This window comes from Mobula hypostoma, chromosome 16, assembly GCF_963921235.1.
Source record: "Mobula hypostoma chromosome 16, sMobHyp1.1, whole genome shotgun sequence".
NCBI lineage: Eukaryota > Metazoa > Chordata > Chondrichthyes > Myliobatiformes > Myliobatidae > Mobula > Mobula hypostoma.
In genome coordinates, this window is record NC_086112.1 from 975,664 (window position 1) to 997,530 (window position 21,867).

Consider the following 21,867-nt stretch of genomic DNA (forward strand, 5'->3'; position numbering starts at 1 on the left):
ATTGGGCCCATCGAGTCAACTCCACCTCTCCGCCCAATGAAGGAGTGGAGGGTACCTCAGTAAATATATTTAAGACAAGTTTGGATAGATTTTTGCTTTGTAGGGGAATTAAAGGTTATGTGGAAAAGGCAGGTAGGTGGAAATGAGTTGATGGCTAGATCAACCATGATTTTATTGAATGGTGGAGCAGGCTTGATGGGCCAGATGGCCTCCTCCTGCTCCTATGTTCAAGCATCAATGGTTTTCTTGTCAAACCCATTCTCCTGCCTCCTCTGCGTTACGGGATATGGTGGAGATTTGTTTTTGCGTGTCGCCCCAGACAGTCAGCCATTCTTGTCTGGCACACGGTGTCAGGATTGGTCTCCTTTCAGATTAACCGGGTCACAATATGAACGTTCCTGACTTGACCCTTTTTTTTTTACGAGGCGGAGTGGCCAGCTCAATGCTTGACCCGGCACGGATGAAATGCGTGCTCAGGGGGTGGCCCGACTGGGATTCGAACTCCGGAGCCTTCGCTCCGGAGTCCGGCGCTGATGCCATTGCGCCACCAGCCGGCCGGTGGAGACATTGAAAAGTGCAGAGTGTGAGAAGATATGGAGGAGATGTTAAATGTTGCAGAGTATGGCAGGAAGGGTGGAGGTGTTGAACGTTGCAGCGTATGGGAAGATATGCTGCTGATGTTGAAAAATGCAGAATGTATGAGGATATGGTAGAGATTGTGAACAGTGTAGAATGTGAGAGGATATCTTGCACCTTAATAAGCAGGGCACCGGCATTCTGGCAGGCAGGTTTGCCTCTGCAACGCGGGTGTGTTTAAACTAAGTAGTGGGGGGGAGGGGACGAACTGGAAACATAAGTTTGGAGTTAAAGGGAAAATGAGAATAAGAAAAGTTAAGAAAGACAGCAGAATCTACAGAGCAGAAAGCTCAAGAAGGGATCGTACAGTATGGCCAAGTGAAATAGGAATTGATATGGGAGGTGAGGGGAGTAATGAATTAAAAGTATTATATATGAACACACGGAGTATAAGAAATAAAGTGGATGAGCTTGAGGCTCAGTTGGAAATTGGTAAGTATGATGTTGTGGGAATAACAGAGACATGGCTTCAAGTGGACAGGGCCTGGCAAATGAATATTCAAGGGTATATGTCCTATCGAAAGGACAGACTGATGGGCAGAGGGGGTGGGGTGGCTCTGTTGGTGAGGAATGATATTCAGTCCCTTGCGAGGGGGGACATAGAATCAGGAGACGTAGAGTCAGTATGGATAGAACTGAGAAATTCTTAAGGGTAGAAAGACCCTAATGGAAGTTATCTACAGGCCCCCAAACAGTAGTCTGGATGTAGGGTGTAAGTTGAATCAAGAGTTAAAATTGGCACGTCACAAAGGTAATGCTACAGTTGTTATGGGGGATTTCAACATGCAGGTAGACTGGAGGAATCAGGTTGGTACTGGACCCCAAGAAAGGGAGTTTGTGGAGTCCCTCCGAGATGGATTCTTAGAACAGCTCGTACTGGAGCCTACCAGAGAGAACGCAATTCTAGATTTAGTGTTGTGCAATGAACTGGATTTGATCAGGGACCTCGAGGTAAAGGAGCCATTAGGAGGCAGTGACCATAATATGATATGTTTTAATCTACAATTTGAGAGGGAGAAGGGAAACTCGGAAGTGTCAGTATTACAGTTGAACAAAGGGAACTATGGTGCTATGAGGGAGGAGCTGGCAAAAGTTCAATGGAACAATACCCTAGCAGGGTTGACAGTGGAACAGCAATGGCAAGTGCTTCTGGGAATAATGCGGAAGGTGCAGGATCAGTTCATTCCAAAGAGGAAGAAAGATCCTAAGGGGAGTAAGGGGAGGCCGTGGCTGACAAGGGAAGTAATGGACAGTGTAAAAATAAAAGAGAAGTATAACATAGCAAAGACGAGTGGGAAGCCGGAGGATTGGGAAACTTTTAAAGAGCAACAGAAGGTAACTAAAAAGGCAATACGTGGAGAAAAAATGAGGTACGAAGGTAAACTAGCCAAGAATATAAAGGAGGATAGTAAAAGCTTCTTTAGGTATGTAAAAAGGAAAAAAATGGTTAAGACCAGAATTGGGCCCTTGAAGACAGAAGCGGGTTAATTTATTATGGGGAACAAGGAAATGGCAGACGAGTTGAAAAGGTACTTTGGATCTGTCTTCACTAGGGAAGACACAAACAATCTCCCAGATGTAATAGTGGCCAAAGGACCTGGGGTAATGGATGAATTGAAGGAAATTTATATTGGTCAGGAAATGGTGTTGGATAGGCTGTTGGGTATGAAGGCTGATAAGTCCCCGGGACCTGATAGTCTACATCCAAGGGTACTTAAGGAGGTGGCTTTAGAAATCGTGGACGCATTGGTAATCATTTTCCAATGTTCTATAGATTCAAGATCAGTTCCTGTGGATTAGAGGGTGGCTAATGTTGTCCCTCTCTTCAAGAAGGGAGGAAGAGAGAAAACAGGGAATTATAGACCGGTTAGCCTGACGTCGGTGGTGGGAAAGATGCTGGAGTCAATTATAAGTGATGAAATTACGACACAGTAACAGGATTGGTCAGAGTCAGCATGGATTTACGAAGGGGAAATCGTGCTTGACTAATCTTCTGGAATTTTTTGAGGATGTAACTATGAAAATGGACAAGGGAGAGCCAGTGGATGTCGTGTACCTGGACTTTCAGAAAGCCTTTGATAAAGTCCCACATAGGAGATTAGTGGGCAAAATTAGGGCACATGGTATTGGGGGCAGAGTACTGACATGGATTGAAAATTGGCTGGCTGACAGAAAACAAAGAGTAGCGATTAACGGGTCCCTTTCAGAATGGCAGGCGGTGACCAGTGGGGTACCGTAGGGTTCAGTACTGGGACCGCAGCTGTTTACAATATATATTAATGATTTAGATGAGGGAATTAAAAGTAACATTAGCAAATTTGCCGATGACACAAAGCTGGGTGGCAGTGTGAAATGTGAGGAGGATGTTATGAGAATGCAGGGTGACTTGGACAGGCTGGGTGAGTGGGCAGATGCATGGCAGATGCAGTTTAATGTGAATAAATGTGAGGTTGTCCATTTTGGTGGTAAGAACGGGAAGGCAGATTATTATCTAAATGGAGTCAAGTTAGGAAAAGGGGAAGCACAACGAGATCTAGGTGTTCTTGTACATCAGTCACTGAAAGCAAGCATGCAAGTACAGCAGGCAGTGAAGAAAGCTAATGGCATGCTGGCCTTCATAACAAGGGGAATTGAGTATAAGAGCAAAGAGGTCCTTCTGCAGTTGTACAGGGCCCTGGTGAGACCACACCTGGAGTACTGTGTGCAGCTTTGGTCTCCAAATTTGAGGAAGGACATTCTTGCTATTGAGGGAGTGCAGCGTAGGTTCACAAGGTTAATCCCCGGGATGGCGGGACTGTCATATGTCGAAAGATTGGAGCTTGTATATTCTGGAATTTAGAAGGCTGAGAGGGGATCTTATTGAAACATATAAGATTATTAAGGGATTAGACACACTGGAGGCAGGAAGCATGTTCCCGCTGATGGGTGAGTCCAGAACCAGAGGCCACAGTTTAAGAATTAGGGGTAGGCCATTTAGAACGGAGTTGAGGAAAAACTTTTTCACCCAGAGAGTGGTGGATATATGGAATGCTCTGCCCCAGAAGGCTGTGGAGGCCAAGTCTCTGGATGCTTTTAAGAAAGAGATGGATAGAGTTCTTAAAGAAAGCAGAATCAAAGGTTAGGGGGATAAGGCAGGAACTGGATACTGATAGTGGATGATCAGCCATGATCACAGTGAATGGCGGTGCTGGCTCAAAGGGCCAAATGGCCTACTCCTGCTCCTATTGTCTATTGTCTATTATCTTAGAGATGCTGAACAGTGCGGAGTCTGGAAGGATATGGTGGAGATGTTGAACATGATGAGTGTGGGAGGATATAGTGGAGATGTTGAACATGATGAGTGTGGGAGGATATAGTGGAGATGTTGAACATGATGAGTGTGGGGGGATATAGTGGAGATGTTGAACATGATGAGTGTGGGAGGATATAGCGGAGATGTTGAACATGATGAGTGTGGGGGGATATGGTGGAGATGTTAGTGCAGAACGCTGGAATATATGATGGAAATATTGAATAGTGTAGAGAGTGGTAGGAATGGCGGAGGTATTGAATTGTGCTGATTGTGGGCGGATTTATTGGGGATATTGAATGGTGCAGAGTGTGGGAGGATCTGGTGGAGTTGTTGAGTGGTGCAGTGTTGGAGCAGTACCTTTGCCTGGTATCATTGACCTAAACCTGGACCATAGTTCTCATACACCTATCCATGTACCTTTCCAAATTTCTCTATAATGTTGAAATGAACTTCGCATCCACAACTTTACTTCAGAACATTACTACCTACAACAACAAGTTTTGAATTGAGTTTGAAATAATGTGACTCAAAACTTTTCCCCATGAACCATAGAATTTCTCGTCTAAGGTTAGCGAAGTCACTTTGATTTGCCTTATAAAGCCTGTCCTTTGGTTGTGGATGTAATTCTTTTTTTGTGATATATAAATCTTCTAACATTTACATTCCTTTCAAATCCACTGTTAAAAGCTAAAATAGAGAGAGAAGATCTCGACAAAATCACAGGCAGGAGTTGCTGGAAGATTTCCTCCCCTCGGTGGTATGTAATTCTGGTTATTATCAGTGTTTCTAGTTAAAGGAACAAATAACAAAATCAGTGTGAACAGAGGTGGTGCTGACTGAACCGTAAAAATGCAATATCAATTGAGTGTCATTTCTCTGGTGTCAGATTTAAATACAATTGCCTCTTACCTGAACATCAAAGGTATTCTTTTGTGATACCCCATGATGACAGTTTATTCCATTCTTAAAACACGGGAAAATTAACAATGTTGTGCTATGCCTAGCAAGAATGAGTTTTACATACAGTATATCTTTAGTTAACCATATAGCTGTCATCAGAAAAGATAGATTTTTTCAGTATATTTTTGATACTGTCTTGCTGAGGATGTTCTATGAGTCTGTGGTGGCCAGTGCGATCATGTTTGCTGTTGTGTGTTGGGGCAGCAGGCTGAGAGTAGCAGACACCAACAGAATCAACAAACTCATTCGTAAGGCCAGTGATGTTGTGGGGATGGAACTGAACTCTCTGACGGTGGTGTCTGGAAAGAGGATGCTGTCCAAGTTGCATGCCATCTTGGACAATGTCTCCTACCCACTACATAATGTACTGGTTGGGCACAGGAGTACATTCAGCCAGAGACTCATTCCACCGAGATGCAACACAGAGCGTCATAGGAAGTCATTCCTGCCTGTGGCCATCAAACTTTACAACTCCTCCCTTGGAGCGTCAGACACCCTGAGCCAATAGGCTGGTCCTGAACTTATTTCCTGGCATAATTTACATATTACTATTTATTATTTATGGTGCAACTGTAACGAAAACCAGTTTCCCCCGGGATCAATAAAGTATGACTATGACTATGACTATGACTATGTAAGTAAGAAGATGCAGCTAACGTATAGATAAGGTGAATGTGAAAGCAATAAAGAAAGTTTGGTCTGCAAAGTAGCAGCCCCATTAACTGTAGGAGAAAGGATATCAGTCACACCATGTGGCTGCAGTATTAGTTTTCTGGAGGAGCGATTACATGTTCCAGATCTGCAGAAAGGTACTTAACTTTGAGAATTGTGACTGCTGAAGGGCAAATCCCACCAGATAATGGGATGTCAAGTATCCATGGCCAACATGGGTGAGCATTTCACCTTTCCTTTTTTCCCCTGGGTTTACACCAGTACTGGGAGTTTATAAACATAGAAACAGAAATCCCACAGCACAATACAGGCCCTTCAGCCCACAATGCTGTCTCGAACATGTCCTTACTTAGAAATTACCTTTATAAAGACGAGAATTCAGACCTTATTTACCACATCTGTCAAACACGCTGCACTCACTAGTTGAACTATGTAACAAAGGCTACCGGTGTCATTTGAAAAGACTGGAAGTGTTTATTTAAGTTTGCAATCGGGGGTGGTGTGGTGGTGTGAATAGTACTTTGTGTAATTTAAGAGCCCACAGAACTATTCATCTTGATGCAGGAATAAAATTGCTTTCATGTTTATTCAGAGCAGAAAGTCACTCTCTCTCGTTGTGAATCATTTATTTAGTATATCTTATGGAGAAATCCAACAAGGAGTTAGAGAGAAGCTTCTTTCTCCAGAAGTAGTGAGAAAGTGAGTTGAAACAAATGTCGTGGAGTGGTTTCAGGGAAAGTTACATGGTGGAGGGAGTGGTAGAGGGATAGACAGAGAGGTTCAGGGAAAGCAAGGTGAAAGAGGCTCTTAATGTGTGGGAAAAATGGCATTTTGGCTGGGCTGAATGACCTGGTGAGACTTTATCTGATAGTCGGCTCTGGGATGGAGTCAAGGGGTCATGTCAATGACAGAATCAGGCTTAAAGAATTTGTCAAGATGCTTCTTTCAATGGTGCCAATTGCCTCTCCGGCTGATAGATTTACCTCCTTTCTTGCCTCCCATATGGCAGGTCCTTGGGTATTTGGGATGTACTGATATCCTCACCTGTCTGGTTGGCAGCAGGTTGCTAGGTGGACCTCATGTTTCCATCTTGTTTCTTTTCTCAATCATCCTGTACATCCGTTTCTTTTCTCAATCATCCTGTACAGTCGTTTCTTTTCTCAATCATCCTCTACAGCCGTTTCTTTTCTCAATCATCCTCTACAGCCGTTTCTTTTCTCAATCATCCTCTACAGTCATTTCTTTTCTCAATTATCCTCTACTGCCGTTTCTTTTCTCGATCATCCTCTACAGCCGTTTCTTTTCTCGATCATCCTCTACAGTCGTTTCTTTTCTCGATCATCCTGTACAACCGTTTCTTTTCTCGATCATCCTCTACAGCCGTTTCTTTTCTCGATCATCCTGTACAGTCGTTTCTTTTCTCGATCATCCTGTACAGCCGTTTCTTTTCTCGATCATCCTGTACAGCCGTTTCTTTTCTCGATCATCCTCTACAGTCGTTTCTTTTCTCGATCATCCTCTACAGCCGTTTCTTTTCTCGATCATCCTCTACAGCCGTTTCTTTTCTCGATCATCCTCTACAGTCGTTTCTTTTCTCAATCATCCTGTACAGCCGTTTCTTTTCTCAATCATCCTCTACAGTCATTTCTTTTCTCAATCATCCTGTACAGCTCTTTTCTTTTCTCAATCATCCTGTACAGCTCTTTCTTTTCTCAATCATCCTGTACAACCGTTTCTTTTCTCAATCATCCTGTATAGTCGTTTCTTTTCTCAATCATCCTTTACAACCGTTTCTATTCTCAATCATCCTCTTCAGTCATTTCTTTTCTCAATCATCCTCTACAGCCGTTTCTTTTCTCAATCATCCTCTACAGCCGTTTCTTTTCTCAATCATCCTGTACAGCCGTTTCTTTTCTCAATCATCCTCTACAGTCGTTTCTTTTCTCAATCATCCTCTACAGCCGTTTCTTTTCTCAATCATCCTCTACAGTCGTTTCTTTTCTCAATCATCCTGTACAGCCGTTTCTTTTCTCAATCATCCTCTACAGTCATTTCTTTTCTCAATCATCCTGTACAGCTCTTTTCTTTTCTCAATCATCCTGTACAGCTCTTTCTTTTCTCAATCATCCTGTACAACCGTTTCTTTTCTCAATCATCCTGTACAGTCGTTTCTTTTCTCAATCATCCTTTACAACCGTTTCTATTCTCAATCATCCTCTTCAGTCATTTCTTTTCTCAATCATCCTCTACAGCCGTTTCTTTTCTCAATCATCCTCTACAGCCGTTTCTTTTCTCAATCATCCTGTACAGCCGTTTCTTTTCTCAATCATCCTCTACAGTCGTTTCTTTTCTCAATCATCCTCTACAGCCGTTTCTTTTCTCAATCATCCTCTACAACCGTTTCTTTTCTCAATCATCCTCTACAGCCGTTTCTTTTCTCAATCATCCTCTACAGTCGTTTCTTTTCTCAATCATCCTCTACAGTCGTTTCTTTTCTCAATCATCCTCTACAGTCGTTTCTTTTCTCAATCATCCTGTACAGTCGTTTCTTTTCTCAATCATCCTGTACAGCTCTTTCTTTTCTCAATCATCCTCTACAGCCGTTTCTTTTCTCAATCATCCTGTACAACCGTTTCTTTTCTCAATCATCCTGTACAGCCGTTTCTTTTCTCAATCATCCTCTACAGTCGTTTGTTTTCTCAATCATCCTGTACAGCCGTTTCTTTTCTCAATCATCCTCTACAGCCATTTCTTTTCTCAATCATCCTGTACAGCCGTTTCTTTTCTCAATCATCCTGTACAGTCGTTTCTTTTCTCAATCATCCTCTACAGCCGTTTCTTTTCTCAATCATCCTGTACAGCCGTTTCTTTTCTCAATCATCCTCTACAGTCGTTTGTTTTCTCAATCATCCTGTACAGCCGTTTCTTTTCTCAATCATCCTCTACAGCCGTTTCTTTTCTCAATCATCCTGTACAACCGTTTCTTTTCTCAATCATCCTGTATAGTCGTTTCTTTTCTCAATCATCCTCTACAGCCGTTTCTTTTCTCAATCACCCTGTACAGCCGTTTCTTTTCTCAATCATCCTCTACAGTCGTTTCTTTTCTCAATCATCCTCTACAGTCATTTCTTTTCTCAATCATCCTGTACAGTCGTTTCTTTTCTCAATCATCCTCTACAGTCGTTTCTTTTCTCTGGGAGTATAGAGCTTCTCTAATCTGGCTGCTGGATATTTACAGTTTGTTATCTTCTGGACTGCTGGAACAAATCTTTGTACTTCCTGATCAAGAAGCCAAGACTCCTCAAAAAAAAAGGTAAACTTCAGAGCTGTGGACTCACTGCATCTCCCACTGGGTAGGCAGTCTCAGCCTGTCCGTGAGATGTTCTGGAAAGGAGCTCTCCTTACAGGGTCCTTGAGCCCCTCAACACTAATTCTCCTGCAGAATAGGCTTTACACTTTCAGAACTCCCAATCTACCTGCCCTCCTGACCCTCACTGGCAGAGTCTGCCCCATGGCTTAAGGAAAAGAGAGTACCTGCAACATGGTGGGTATCGCATAGTTCTACCCAGTTTATTCCTAAGATTGGCAGTTCTGCACGGAAGGGTGATCAGACAGAATGGGGATACATTCTCCATAGTTTGAAATCTATAGACTGCAATCTCAATGACACATAAAAAATTCCTGTCATGGTTAAATGCAGGGATGATGCTCCCCTTGGCTGTTGTATCCAGAGGTGTTAGACTCAAAGTCGGGGGAAACCAATTCACTTCAGAGACGAGCGAAGATCCCCTCATCCTGAACATAATGAATCCCCTACCTAGAAGAAATAGGCACACTCAAATGCTAAGCACAGAATATTGGCCTTCGTAAATCAATGTACAGGAGATGGAATGTTACGTTGAAGTTGTCTAAGATGTTGGTGAGGCCTAATTTGGAGTATTATATGCAATTTTCATCACCTACCTACAGGAAAGATGTAAACAAGTTTGAAAGCTGAATTTCAATGTTTAACAGAAGTTTAGATAGGTACATGGATAGTACGGATATAGAGCGCGATGGTCCAAGTGCAGGTCGTTGGGCAGAGGCAGTTTAAATGGTTTTAGCATGGACCATATGGGCTGTTTCTGTGCTGTACTTCAATACGACTCAATAACTTTCTATGGAACATGGAACATAGAACCTAGAACATGGGACATAGCACATAGAACATAGAACCTACAACATAAAACATAGAACCTAGAACATGGAACATAAAACATAGAACATAGAACCTAGAACATGGAACATAGAACATAGAACCTAGAATGTGGAACATAGAACATAGAACATGGAACCTAGAACTTGGAACATTGAACCTTGAACATGGAACATGTGACATTGAACCTAGAACTGAGAACATGAAACATAGAACCCAGAACATGGAACATGTAACACAGAATCTAGAAAATCAAACATAGAATCTAGAATGTGGAACATGTAACATAGAACCTAGAATGTGGAACCTAAAACCTAGAACATGGAACATGTAAAATAGGACCTAGAACGTGGAACATAGAACCCAGAATGTGGTACATAAAACCTAGAACATGTAACATGTAAAATAGAACCTAGAACGTGGAACCTAGAATTTAGAACATGGAACATGTAACATTGAACCTAGAATGTGGAACCTAGAACATAGAATGTAGAACATAGAACCTAAACATGGAACATGCAACATAGAACCTAAAACCTGGAACATGGAACCTATAACATGGAACATGTAACCTAGAACTTAGAACATGGAACATAGAACCTAGAAAGTGGAACATGTAACATAGAATCTAGAACATGGAACATGTAACATAGAACCTAGAACGTGGAACCTAGAACCTAGAACATAGAACATGTAACCTAGAACTTAGAATGTGGAGCATAGAACCTAGGATGTGGAACATGTAACAGAACCTAGAACGTGGAACATAGAACATAGAACCTAGAACATGGAACACAGAAGATTACAGCACGACAGCATCCTTACCTTTCTCTATGGACTGAAGAAGGATGAGAGATGACTTGCTAGTCATAGTCATAGTCATACTTTATTGATCCCGGGGGAAATTGGTTGTCGTTACTGTTGCACCATAAATAATAAATAGTAATAAAATCATAAATAGTTAAATAGTAATATGTAAATTATGCCAGGAAATAAGTCCAGGACCAGCCTATTGGCTCAGGGTGTCTGACCCTCCAAGGGAGGAGTTGTAAAGTTTGATGGCCACAGGCAGGAATGACTTCCTATGACACTCTGTGTTGCATCTCGGTGGAATGAGTCTCTGGCTGAATGTACTCCTGTGCCCAACCAGTACATTATGTAGTGGATGGGAGACATTGTCCAAGATGGCATGCAACTTAGACAGCATCCTCTTTTCAGACACCACCGTCAGAGAGTCCAGTTCCATCCCTACAACATCACTGGCCTTACGAATGAGTTTGTTGATTCTGTTGGTATCTGCTACCCTCAGCCTGCTGCCCCAGCACACAACAGCAAACATGATAGCACTGGCCACCACAGACTCATAGAACATCCTCAGCATCGTCCGGCAGATGTTAAAGGACCTCAGTCTCCTCAGGAAATAGAGACGGCTCTGACCCTTCTTGTAGACAGCCTAGAGATATACATATGAAAAGAGACATAGATCGAGTGGACAGTCAGAGACTTTTTCACATTCACATCACTTTTTCACTATTATCCTTCATTTAATAAACGCTTACAGGCACATGGAGGACAGAAAAAAAATGGAAGGCTATGTAAGAGGGAAGGATCAAATTGGTCAGTATAACCTACTGGAACAGTAGGTTAAAAGGTTGATGCAAAGTTGTGGGCCAAAGTACCTGCACTGTGTTGTACTGTTCTATATTAATTGTAAGTGAAAGAAGCAATGAAGAGCACAGTTTGTAAACCTCTGTTTGGGGTTTATTGAAATATTTCATACCAAATCTAGAGCATTAACATAGCCAACAAAGCAACCTCATAAAACAGAAAGTCATGTCATTTTGTTCAAACTCACTTTTATACGCTTATTTTAATTAGTTCTGTCTAGTCAGAAATAATAGCTATAAATATTCAGATCACAAGATTTGTATTGTTATTGCAATGTATTCTGTTACCATGGCAACTCAGAGTTCCACACACTAATCACTAAATCAAACCTTTCACAGAATACTCCTGTGTGTGCGCTGAACGAAAATCTTCTTGAGTTTTATATTTAGTGTATGTTCAATGTTTCAGTCAGTAAATTACTTTTTGATTAAAATTATTGTTTTGTTTAAAGGAGTTTAACATGGATTTCATGATTGTTTTCCCCAAAAAAAGCAGGAGTTGAACTTATCCAGAGGCACAGGAAAGGCAGTCTGACAATATATCTTCCGTCTAGGTCTCTTTTGAATGAAAAGTACCCGACACACCACCAGGGTCTTGAGATTGACAGGATGACTTAAGTCATCAGTTCAACAGAAATATTCACTTAATAAACATTAAATTCTGTCTTTTTATTGATTTTCCCATGTCCTTCATTAAGTTTAGACTGAGTTACTTATCTCACATGCTTTGAAACATACAGCGAAATGTGTCATCTGTGTTAACGATATTGTCACTAATTGAAATGAATATATTTTCAAGTTTGCTTTCCTAGCTATTAAACGAACTCTCTTTTGCTCCAGATCTATTATCCTTCATTTTAAATCCTCCATCGTTCAAGCAATTGTTTCCAGTCATTTACTCCACGCAACTTCTCCATTCTCAGACACCGGGCAATCAATTCTCTTCCGACTGGCTGCTCATCAGAGGAATATCTGCTGTTAAACTGCCCACAGCTCCTCTCCCGCGTCTGCTAGTCTGCCGAAGGCTCAGAGACTAATGAAAATCTCTGGCACTGGGTGGATTAGAGCGACACAGTGATCAGTGATTCTGGATCCATTCTGCCTGTGGATACAGCCAAGAGTTGGAGTCACTGACACCAGCCCTATCCCTCATTACTGGTCGCAATGTTTATCAACAATGCAGTACAATGTGAAATAGAGGCATCATTAAGGATAATCAGCACAATGCACAAGGTCCACCAGGTCAGCAAGTTCTCAATTTAGTTCCTTGGTGGGTCAGAGGTGCCAACACAGGGCAGTCCAGCGAAGCAGAGTGACGTTAGAGACATCTGACAGAGCCTGCCACTCACTCTGTGATGGAAGCCCTTCTGCACAAATCCAAAGCCTTCTTCATGACACTCAGGTTCTGTGGAATCCACCCTCACAAACCTCTCACTTACATACCTGTCCTTGCCTTCCCTGATCACTCTCCTCTGGTTCCTCATAAGAAATAGGAGCAGGAGTCGGTCATCTGGCCTGTCAAGCCTGCTCCGACATTCAGTAAGATCATGGCTGATCTGGCCACGGATTCATCTCCACCTACCTGCCTTTTCCCCATCACCCTTAATACCACCACTATGCAAAAATCTATCCAGCCTTGTCTTAAATATATTTACTGAGGTAGCCTTCACTGCTTCATTGGGCAGAGAATTCCCAGATTCACCAGTCTCTGGGAAAAGCAGTTCCTCCTCATCCCAGTCCTAAATCTACTCCCCTGAATCTTGAGGCTATGTCCCCTAGTTCTAGTCTCACCTAACAGTAGAAGCAACTTTCCTGCCTCTGTCTTATTTTAACCCTTTCATAATTTTATGCTTCTACCAGATGTCCCCTCATTCTTCTGAATCCCAACAAGTACAGTCCCAGGCAACTCAATCTCTCCTCACAGTCTAACCCCCTCATCTCTGGAATCAACCTGGTGAACCTCCTCTGTACTGCCTCCAAACCAGTACATCCTTCCTCAAGTAAGGAGACCAGAACCGCATGCAGTACTCCAAGTGTGGCCACAGCAGTACCCTGTAGAGTGGCAGCATAACCTCCCTGCCCTTAAGTTTAATCCCTCTCTCAGTGAAGGCCAACATTCCATTTGCCTTCTTGATAGACTGCTGCACCTGCGAACCAACCTTCTGTGATTCATGCACAAGCACTCCCAAATCCCTCTGCACAGCAACATGCTGCAATATTTTACCATTTAAATAATAACCTGCTGTTTCATTTTTCATTCCAAAGTGGATGACCTCGCATTTACCAACATTGTACTCCATCTGCCAGACCCTTGCCCACTCACTTAACCGTCTATATCTCTCTGCAGCCTCCCCGCATCTTCTGCACAATCTGCTTTTCCACTCAATTCAGTATCATCAGCAAATTTTGCAAACTCATCACTATACTTGGTCCCCTCTTCCAGATCGTTAATACATACCGATCACAGTTCTGAGCCCAGCACTGACCCCTGTGGCACACCGCTCAGCACTGACTGCCAACCAGAGTAACACCCATGTGTCCGAACTCTCTGCTTGCTATTAGTTTACCAATCCTCTATCCTTGCTAATACACCTCCCCCTACTCTGTGCATCCTTATCTTATGATTAAGTCTTTGATGTGGCACCTTATCAAATGCCTTCTGGAAATCCAAGTAAATAACGTCCATCTGTTCCCCTCTATCCACAGCACTGATTATATGCTCAAAGTGCTCCAGTAAGTTTGTCAAACAGGACCTGCCTTTTCTGAATCCATCCTCCGTCTGCCTGATGGATCCATTTCTTTCCAGATGCCTCGCTATTTCTTCTTTAATGATAGCTTCAAGCATTTTCCAACTACAGATGTCAAACTAACTGGCTTACAGTTACCTACCTTTTACATACATGCTTTTATGAACAGTGGCATGACATTCACCCAAAGTTCAGTGAATTTTGGTAAATTATCACCCAAGCCTCGACTATAACTTCTACCATTCCTCCATTGGACACCATAACACCACCATCACCACCCACCCCATCAACCGCCACAGTGACACTAGATAATTACACCTTTCCCCACCTTCCACACCCCCACACTGACGCTGGATAATTCCACTTTCCCCACCTTCCACACCCCCACACTGACGCTGGATAATTCCCTTTTCCCCACCATCCACACCCCCACACTGACACTAGATAATTACACCTTTCCCCACCTTCCACACCCCGACACTGACACTGGATAATTACACCTTTCCACACCCCCACACTGACACTAGATAATTACACCTTTCCCCACCTTCCACACCCCCACGCTGACGCTGGATAATTCTCCTTTCCCCACCTTCCACACCCCCACACTGACGCTGGATAATTCCCCTTTCCCCACCATCCACACCCCCACACTGACACTGGATAATTACACCTTTCCCCACCATCCACAACCCCACACTGACACTGGATAATTCCTCTTTCCCCACGATCCACACCCTGACACTGACACTGGATAATTACACCTTTCCCCACCATCCACACCCCCACACGGACACTGGATAATTCCCCTTTCCCCACCATCTACACCCCAACACTGACACTGGATAATTCCCCTTTCCCCACCATCCACACCCCCACACTGACACTGGATAATTCCACTTTCCCCACCAAACACACCCCAACACTGACACTGGATAATTACCCCTTTCCCCGCAATCCCTACCCCAACACGGACACTGGATAATTCCCCTTTCCCCACCATCCACACCCCCACACTGACACTGGATACTTCCACTTTCCCCACCATCCACACCCCCACACTGACACTGGATAATTCACCTTTCTACACCATCCACACCCCCACACTGACACTGGATAATTCCCCTTTCCCCACTATCCACACCCCCACACTGACATGGGATAAATCCCCTTTCCCCATGATCCACACCCCGACACTGACACTGGAAAATTTCCCTTTCCCCACCATCCACACCCCGACACTGACACTGGATAATTACACCTTTCCCCACCATCCACACACCCACACTGACACTGGAAGATTCCCCTTTCCTCACCATCCACACCCCCACACTGACACTGGATAATTCCCCTTTCCCCACCATCCACACCCCGACACTGACACTGGATAATTCCCCTTTCCCCACCATCCACACCACGACACTGACACTGGATAATTCCCCTTTCCCCACCATCCACACCCCCACACTGACACTGGATAATTACCCTTTCCCCACCATCCACACCCCAACACTGACTCTGGATAATTCCCCTTTCCCCACCATCGACACCACGACACTGACACTGGATAATTTCACTTTCCCCACCATCCACACCCCACACTGACACTAGATATTCACATCTTTCCCCACCATCCACACCCCCACACTGACACTGGATAATCCACTTTCCCCACCATCCACACCCCACACTGCCACTAGATATTCACATCTTTCCCCACCATCCACACCCCCACACTGACACTGGACAATGACACCTTTCCACACCATCCACACCCCCACACTGACACTGGATAATTCCCCTTTCCCCACTATCCACACCCCCACACTGACACGGGATAATTCCCCTTTCCCCACCATCCACACCCCCACACTGACACTGGATACTTCCACTTTCCCCACCATCCACACCCCCACACTGACACTGGATAATTCACCTTTCTACACCATCCACACCCCCACACTGACACTGGATAATTCCCCTTTCCCCACTATCCACACCCCCACACTGACATGGGATAAATCCCCTTTCCCCATGATCCACACCCCGACACTGACACTGGAAAATTTCCCTTTCCCCACCATCCACACCCCGACACTGACACTGGATAATTACACCTTTCCCCTGCATCCACACACCCACACTGACACTGGAAGATTCCCCTTTCCTCACCAACCACACCCCCACACTGACACTGGATAATTCCCCTTTCCCCACCATCCACACCCCGACACTGACACTGGATAATTCCCCTTTCCCCACCATCCACACCACGACACTGACACTGGATAATTCCCCTTTCCCCACCATCCACACCCCCACACTGACACTGGATAATTACCCTTTCCCCACCATCCACACCCCAACACTGACTCTGGATAATTCCCCTTTCCCCACCATCGACACCACGACACTGACACTGGATAATTTCACTTTCCCCACCATCCACACCCCACACTGACACTAGATATTCACATCTTTCCCCACCATCCACACCCCCACACTGACACTGGATAATCCACTTTCCCCACCATCCACACCCCACACTGCCACTAGATATTCACATCTTTCCCCACCATCCACACCCCCACACTGACACTGGACAATGACACCTTTCCACACCATCCACACCCCCACACTGACACTGGATAATTCCCCTTTCCCCACTATCCACACCCCCACACTGACACGGGATAATTCCCCTTTCCCCACGATCCACACCCCGACACTGACACTGGAAAATTTCCCTTCCCCACCATCCACACCTCCACACTGACACTGGATAATTCCCCTTGCCCCACCATCCACACCCCGACACTGACACTGGATAATTCCCCTTTCCTCACCATCCACACCCCCACACTGACACTGGATAATTCCCCTTTCCCCACCATCCACACCCCCACACTGACACTGGATGATTACACCTTTCCCCACCATCCACACCCCGACTCTGACACTGGATAATTACACTTTCCCCACCATCCACATCCCAACTCTGACTCTGGATAATTCCTCTTTCCCCACATTCCACACCCCACACTGACACTAGATATTCACATCTTTCCCCACCATCCACACCCCCACACTGACACTGGACAATGGCGCCTTTCCCCACCATCCACACCCCCACACTGACACTGGATAATTCCCCTTTCCCCACTATCCACACCCCGACACTGACACGGGATAATTCCCCTTTCCCCACCAAACACACCCCAACACTGACACTGGATAATTACCCCTTTCCCCGCCATCCCTACCCCAACACGGACACTGGATAATTCCCCTTTCCCCACCATCCACACCCCCACACTGACACTGGATACTTCCACTTTCCCCACCATCCACACCCCCACACTGACACTGGATAATTCACCTTTCTACACCATCCACACCCCCACACTGACACTGGATAATTCCCCTTTCCCCACTATCCACACCCCCACACTGACATGGGATAAGTCCCCTTTCCCCATGATCCACACCCCGAAACTGACACTGGATAATTACACTTTCCCCACCATCCACATCCCAACTCTGACTCTGGATAATTCCTCTTTCCCCACCATCCACACCCCACACTGACACTAGATATTCACATCTTTCCCCACCATCCACACCCCCACACTGACACTGGACAATGACGCCTTTCCCCACCATCCACACCCCCACACTGACACTGGATAATTCCCCTTTCCCCACTATCCACACCCCGACACTGACACGGGATAATTCCCCTTTCCCCATGATCCACACCCCGACACTGACACTGGAAAATTTCCCTTCTCCACCATCCACAACCCCACACTGACACTGGATAATTACACCTTTCCCCACCATCCACACACCCACACTGACACTGGATAATTCCTCTTTCCCCACCATCCACACCCCCACACTGACACTGGATAATTCCCCTTGCCCCACCATCCACACCCTCACACTGACAGTGGAGAATTCCTCTTCTCCCACCATCCACACCCGCACGCTGACACTGGATAATTCCACTTTCCCCACCATCCACACCCCCACACTGACACTGGATAATTACACCTTTCCCCACCATCCACACCCCAACACTGACACTGGATAATCCACTTTCCCCACCATCCACACACCCACACTGACACTAGATATTCACACTTTTCCCCACCATCCACACCCCACACTGACACTGAATAATTACACCTTTCCCCACCATCCACACCCCCACACTGACACTTGATAATTCCCCTTTCCCCACCATCCACACCCCCACACTGACACTGGATAATTACACCTTTCCCCACCATCCGCACCCCACACTGACACTGGATAATTCTCCTTTCCCCACCATCCACACCCCCACACTGACACTGGATAATTTCCGTTCCCCTCTATCCACTCCCCGACACTGACACTGGATAATTCCCCTTTCCCCACCATCCACACCCCCACACTGACACTGGATAATTCCTCTTTCCCCAAGATCCACACCCTGACACTGACACTGGATAATTACACCTTTCCCCACCATCCACACCCCCACACTGACACTGGATAATTCCCCTTTCCCCACCATCTACACCCCAATACTGACACTGGATAATTCCCCTTTCCCCACCATCCACACCCACACACTGACACTGGATAATTCCTCTTTCCCCACGATCCACACCCTGACACTGACACTGGATAATTACACCTTTCCCCACCATCCACACCCCCACACGGACACTGGATAATTCCCCTTTCCCCACCATCTACACCCCAACACTGACACTGGATAATTCCCCTTTTCCCACCATCCACACCCCCACACTGACACTGGATAATTCCCCTTTCCCCAGCAAACACACCCCAACACTGACACTGGATAATTACCCCTTTCCCCGCCACCCCACCCAAACACGGACACTGGATAATTCCCCTTTCCCCACCATCCACACTCCCACACTGACACTGGATAGTTAGCCCTTCCCCACCCCCACACTGACACTGGATAATTGACCTTTCTACACCATCCACACCCCCACACTGACACTGGATAATTCCCCTTTCCACACTATCCACACCCCCACACTGACATGGGATCAGTCGCCTTTCCCCATGAACCACACACCGACACTGACACTGGAAAATTTCCCTTTCCCCACCATCCACACCCCGACACTGACACTGGATAATTACACCTTTCCCCACCATCCACACCCCCACACTGACACTGGATAATTCCCCTTTCCCCACCATCCACACCCCCACACTGACACTGGATAATTATCCTTTCCCCACCATCCACACCCCCCACACTGACACTGGACAACCCACTTTCCCCACCATCCACACCCCACACTGACACTAGATTTTCACATCTTTCCCCACCATCCACACCCCCACACTGACACTGGACAATGACACCTTTCCCCACCATCCACACCCCCACACTGACACTGGATAATTCCCCTTTCCCCACTATCCACACCCCCACACTGACACAGGATAATTCCCCTTTCCCCATGATCCACACCCCGACACTGACACTGGAAAATTTCCCTTCCCCACCATCCACACCCCCACACTGACATTGGATAATTACACCTTTCCCCACCATCCACACACCCACACTGACACCGGATGATTCCCCTTTCCTCACCATTGACACGCCCACACACACTGGATAATTTCCCTTGCCCCACCATCCACACCCCGACATTGACAGTGGAGAATTCCTCTTCTCCCACCATCCACACCCGCACGCTGACACTGGATTATTCCACTTTCCCCACCATCCACACCCCCACACTGACACTGGATAATTACACCTTTCCCCACCATCCACACCCCCACACTGACACTGGATAATCCACTTTCCCCACCATCCACACACCCACACTAACACTAGATATTCACACCTTTCCCCACCATCCACACACCCACACTGACACTGAATAATTACACCTTTCCCCACCATCCACACCCCCACACTGACACTGGATAATTCCCCTTTCCCCACCATCCACACCACCACACTGACACTGGATAATTACACCTTTCCCCACCATCCACACCCCACACTGACACTGGATAATTCTCCTTTCCCCACCATCCACACCCCCACATTGACACTGGATAATTCCCCTACCCCTCTATCCACTCCCCGACACTGACACTGGATAATTCCCCTTTCCCCACCATCCACATCCCCACACTGACACTGGATGATTACACCTTTCCCCACCATCCACACCCCCCCACTGACACTGGATAATTACCCTTTCCCCACCATCCACACCCCAACACTGACTCTGGATAATTCCTCTTTCCCCACCATCCACACCCCCACACTGACACTGGGTGATTAAACCTTTCCCCACCATCCACACCCCAACACTGACACTGGATAATTACCCTTTCCCCACCATCCACACCCCAACACTGACACGGGATAATTCCCCTTTCCCCACGATCCACACCCCAACCCTGACACTGGAAAATTTCCCTTCCCCACCATCCACACCCCGACACGGACACTGGATAATTACACCTTTCCCCACCATCCACACACCCACACTGTCACTAGATATTCACACCATTCCCCACCATCCACACCCCCACACTGACACTGGATAATTCCCCTTTCCCCACCATCCACACCCCAACACTGACACTGGATAATTACACCTTTCCCCACCATCCACACCCCAACACTGACACTGGATAATTCCCCTTTCCCCACCATTGACACCCCCACACTGACACTGGATAATTACACCTTTCCCCACCATCCACACCCCACACTGACACTGGATAATTATCCTTTCCCCACCATCCACACCCCCACACTGACACTGGATAATTCCCCTTCCCCACTATCCACTCCCCGACACTGACGCTGGATAATTCCTCTTTCCCCACCATCCACACCCCCACACTGACAGTGGATAATCCAGCTTACCCACCATCCACACCCCGGCACTGACAAGGGATAATTCCCCTTTCCCTACGATCCACACCCCGACACTGACACTGGAAAATTTCCCTTCCCTACCATCCACACCCCCACACTGACACTGGATAATTCCCCTTTCCCCACCATCCACACCCCCACACACTGACACTGGATAATTCCCCTTTCCCCCTCATCCAACCCCCACACTGACACTGGATAATTCCCCTTTCCCCACCATCCACACCCCCATACTGACACTGGATGATTACACCTTTCCCCACCATCCACACCCCGACACTGACACTGGATAATTACCTCTTCCCCACCATCCACACCCCAACACTGACTCTGGATAATTCCTCTTTCCCCACCATCCACACCCCCACACTGACACTGGATAATCCACTTTCCCCACCATCCATACCCCACACTGACACTAGATATTCACATCTTTCTCCACCATCCACACCCCCACACTGACACTGGACAATGACACCTTTGCCCACCATCCACACCCCCACACTGACACTGGATAATTCCCCTTTCCCCACCATCCACACCCCCACACTGACACTGGATAATTCTCCTTTCCCCACCATCGACACACCCACACTGACACTGGATAATTACACCTTTCCCCACCATCCACACCCCACACTGACACTGGATAATTCTCCTTTCCCCACCATCGACACACCCACACTGACACTGGATAATTACACCTTTCCCCACCATCCACACCCCACACTGAAACTGGATAATTCTCC

At 46.0% G+C, this 21,867-nt stretch overlaps 1 long non-coding RNA gene across 1 annotated transcript in view; it reads left to right on the forward strand.

Moving 5' to 3' along the window:
• The window catches only part of LOC134357634 (uncharacterized), a 244,807-nt gene that overhangs the window by 40,584 nt on the left and 182,356 nt on the right, over positions 1 to 21,867 (forward strand). Inside the window, exon 2 of the long non-coding RNA XR_010020683.1 lies at positions 4,616 to 4,685. This is a non-coding gene — a long non-coding RNA (uncharacterized LOC134357634). The remainder of the gene's footprint in view (positions 1 to 4,615; positions 4,686 to 21,867) is intronic.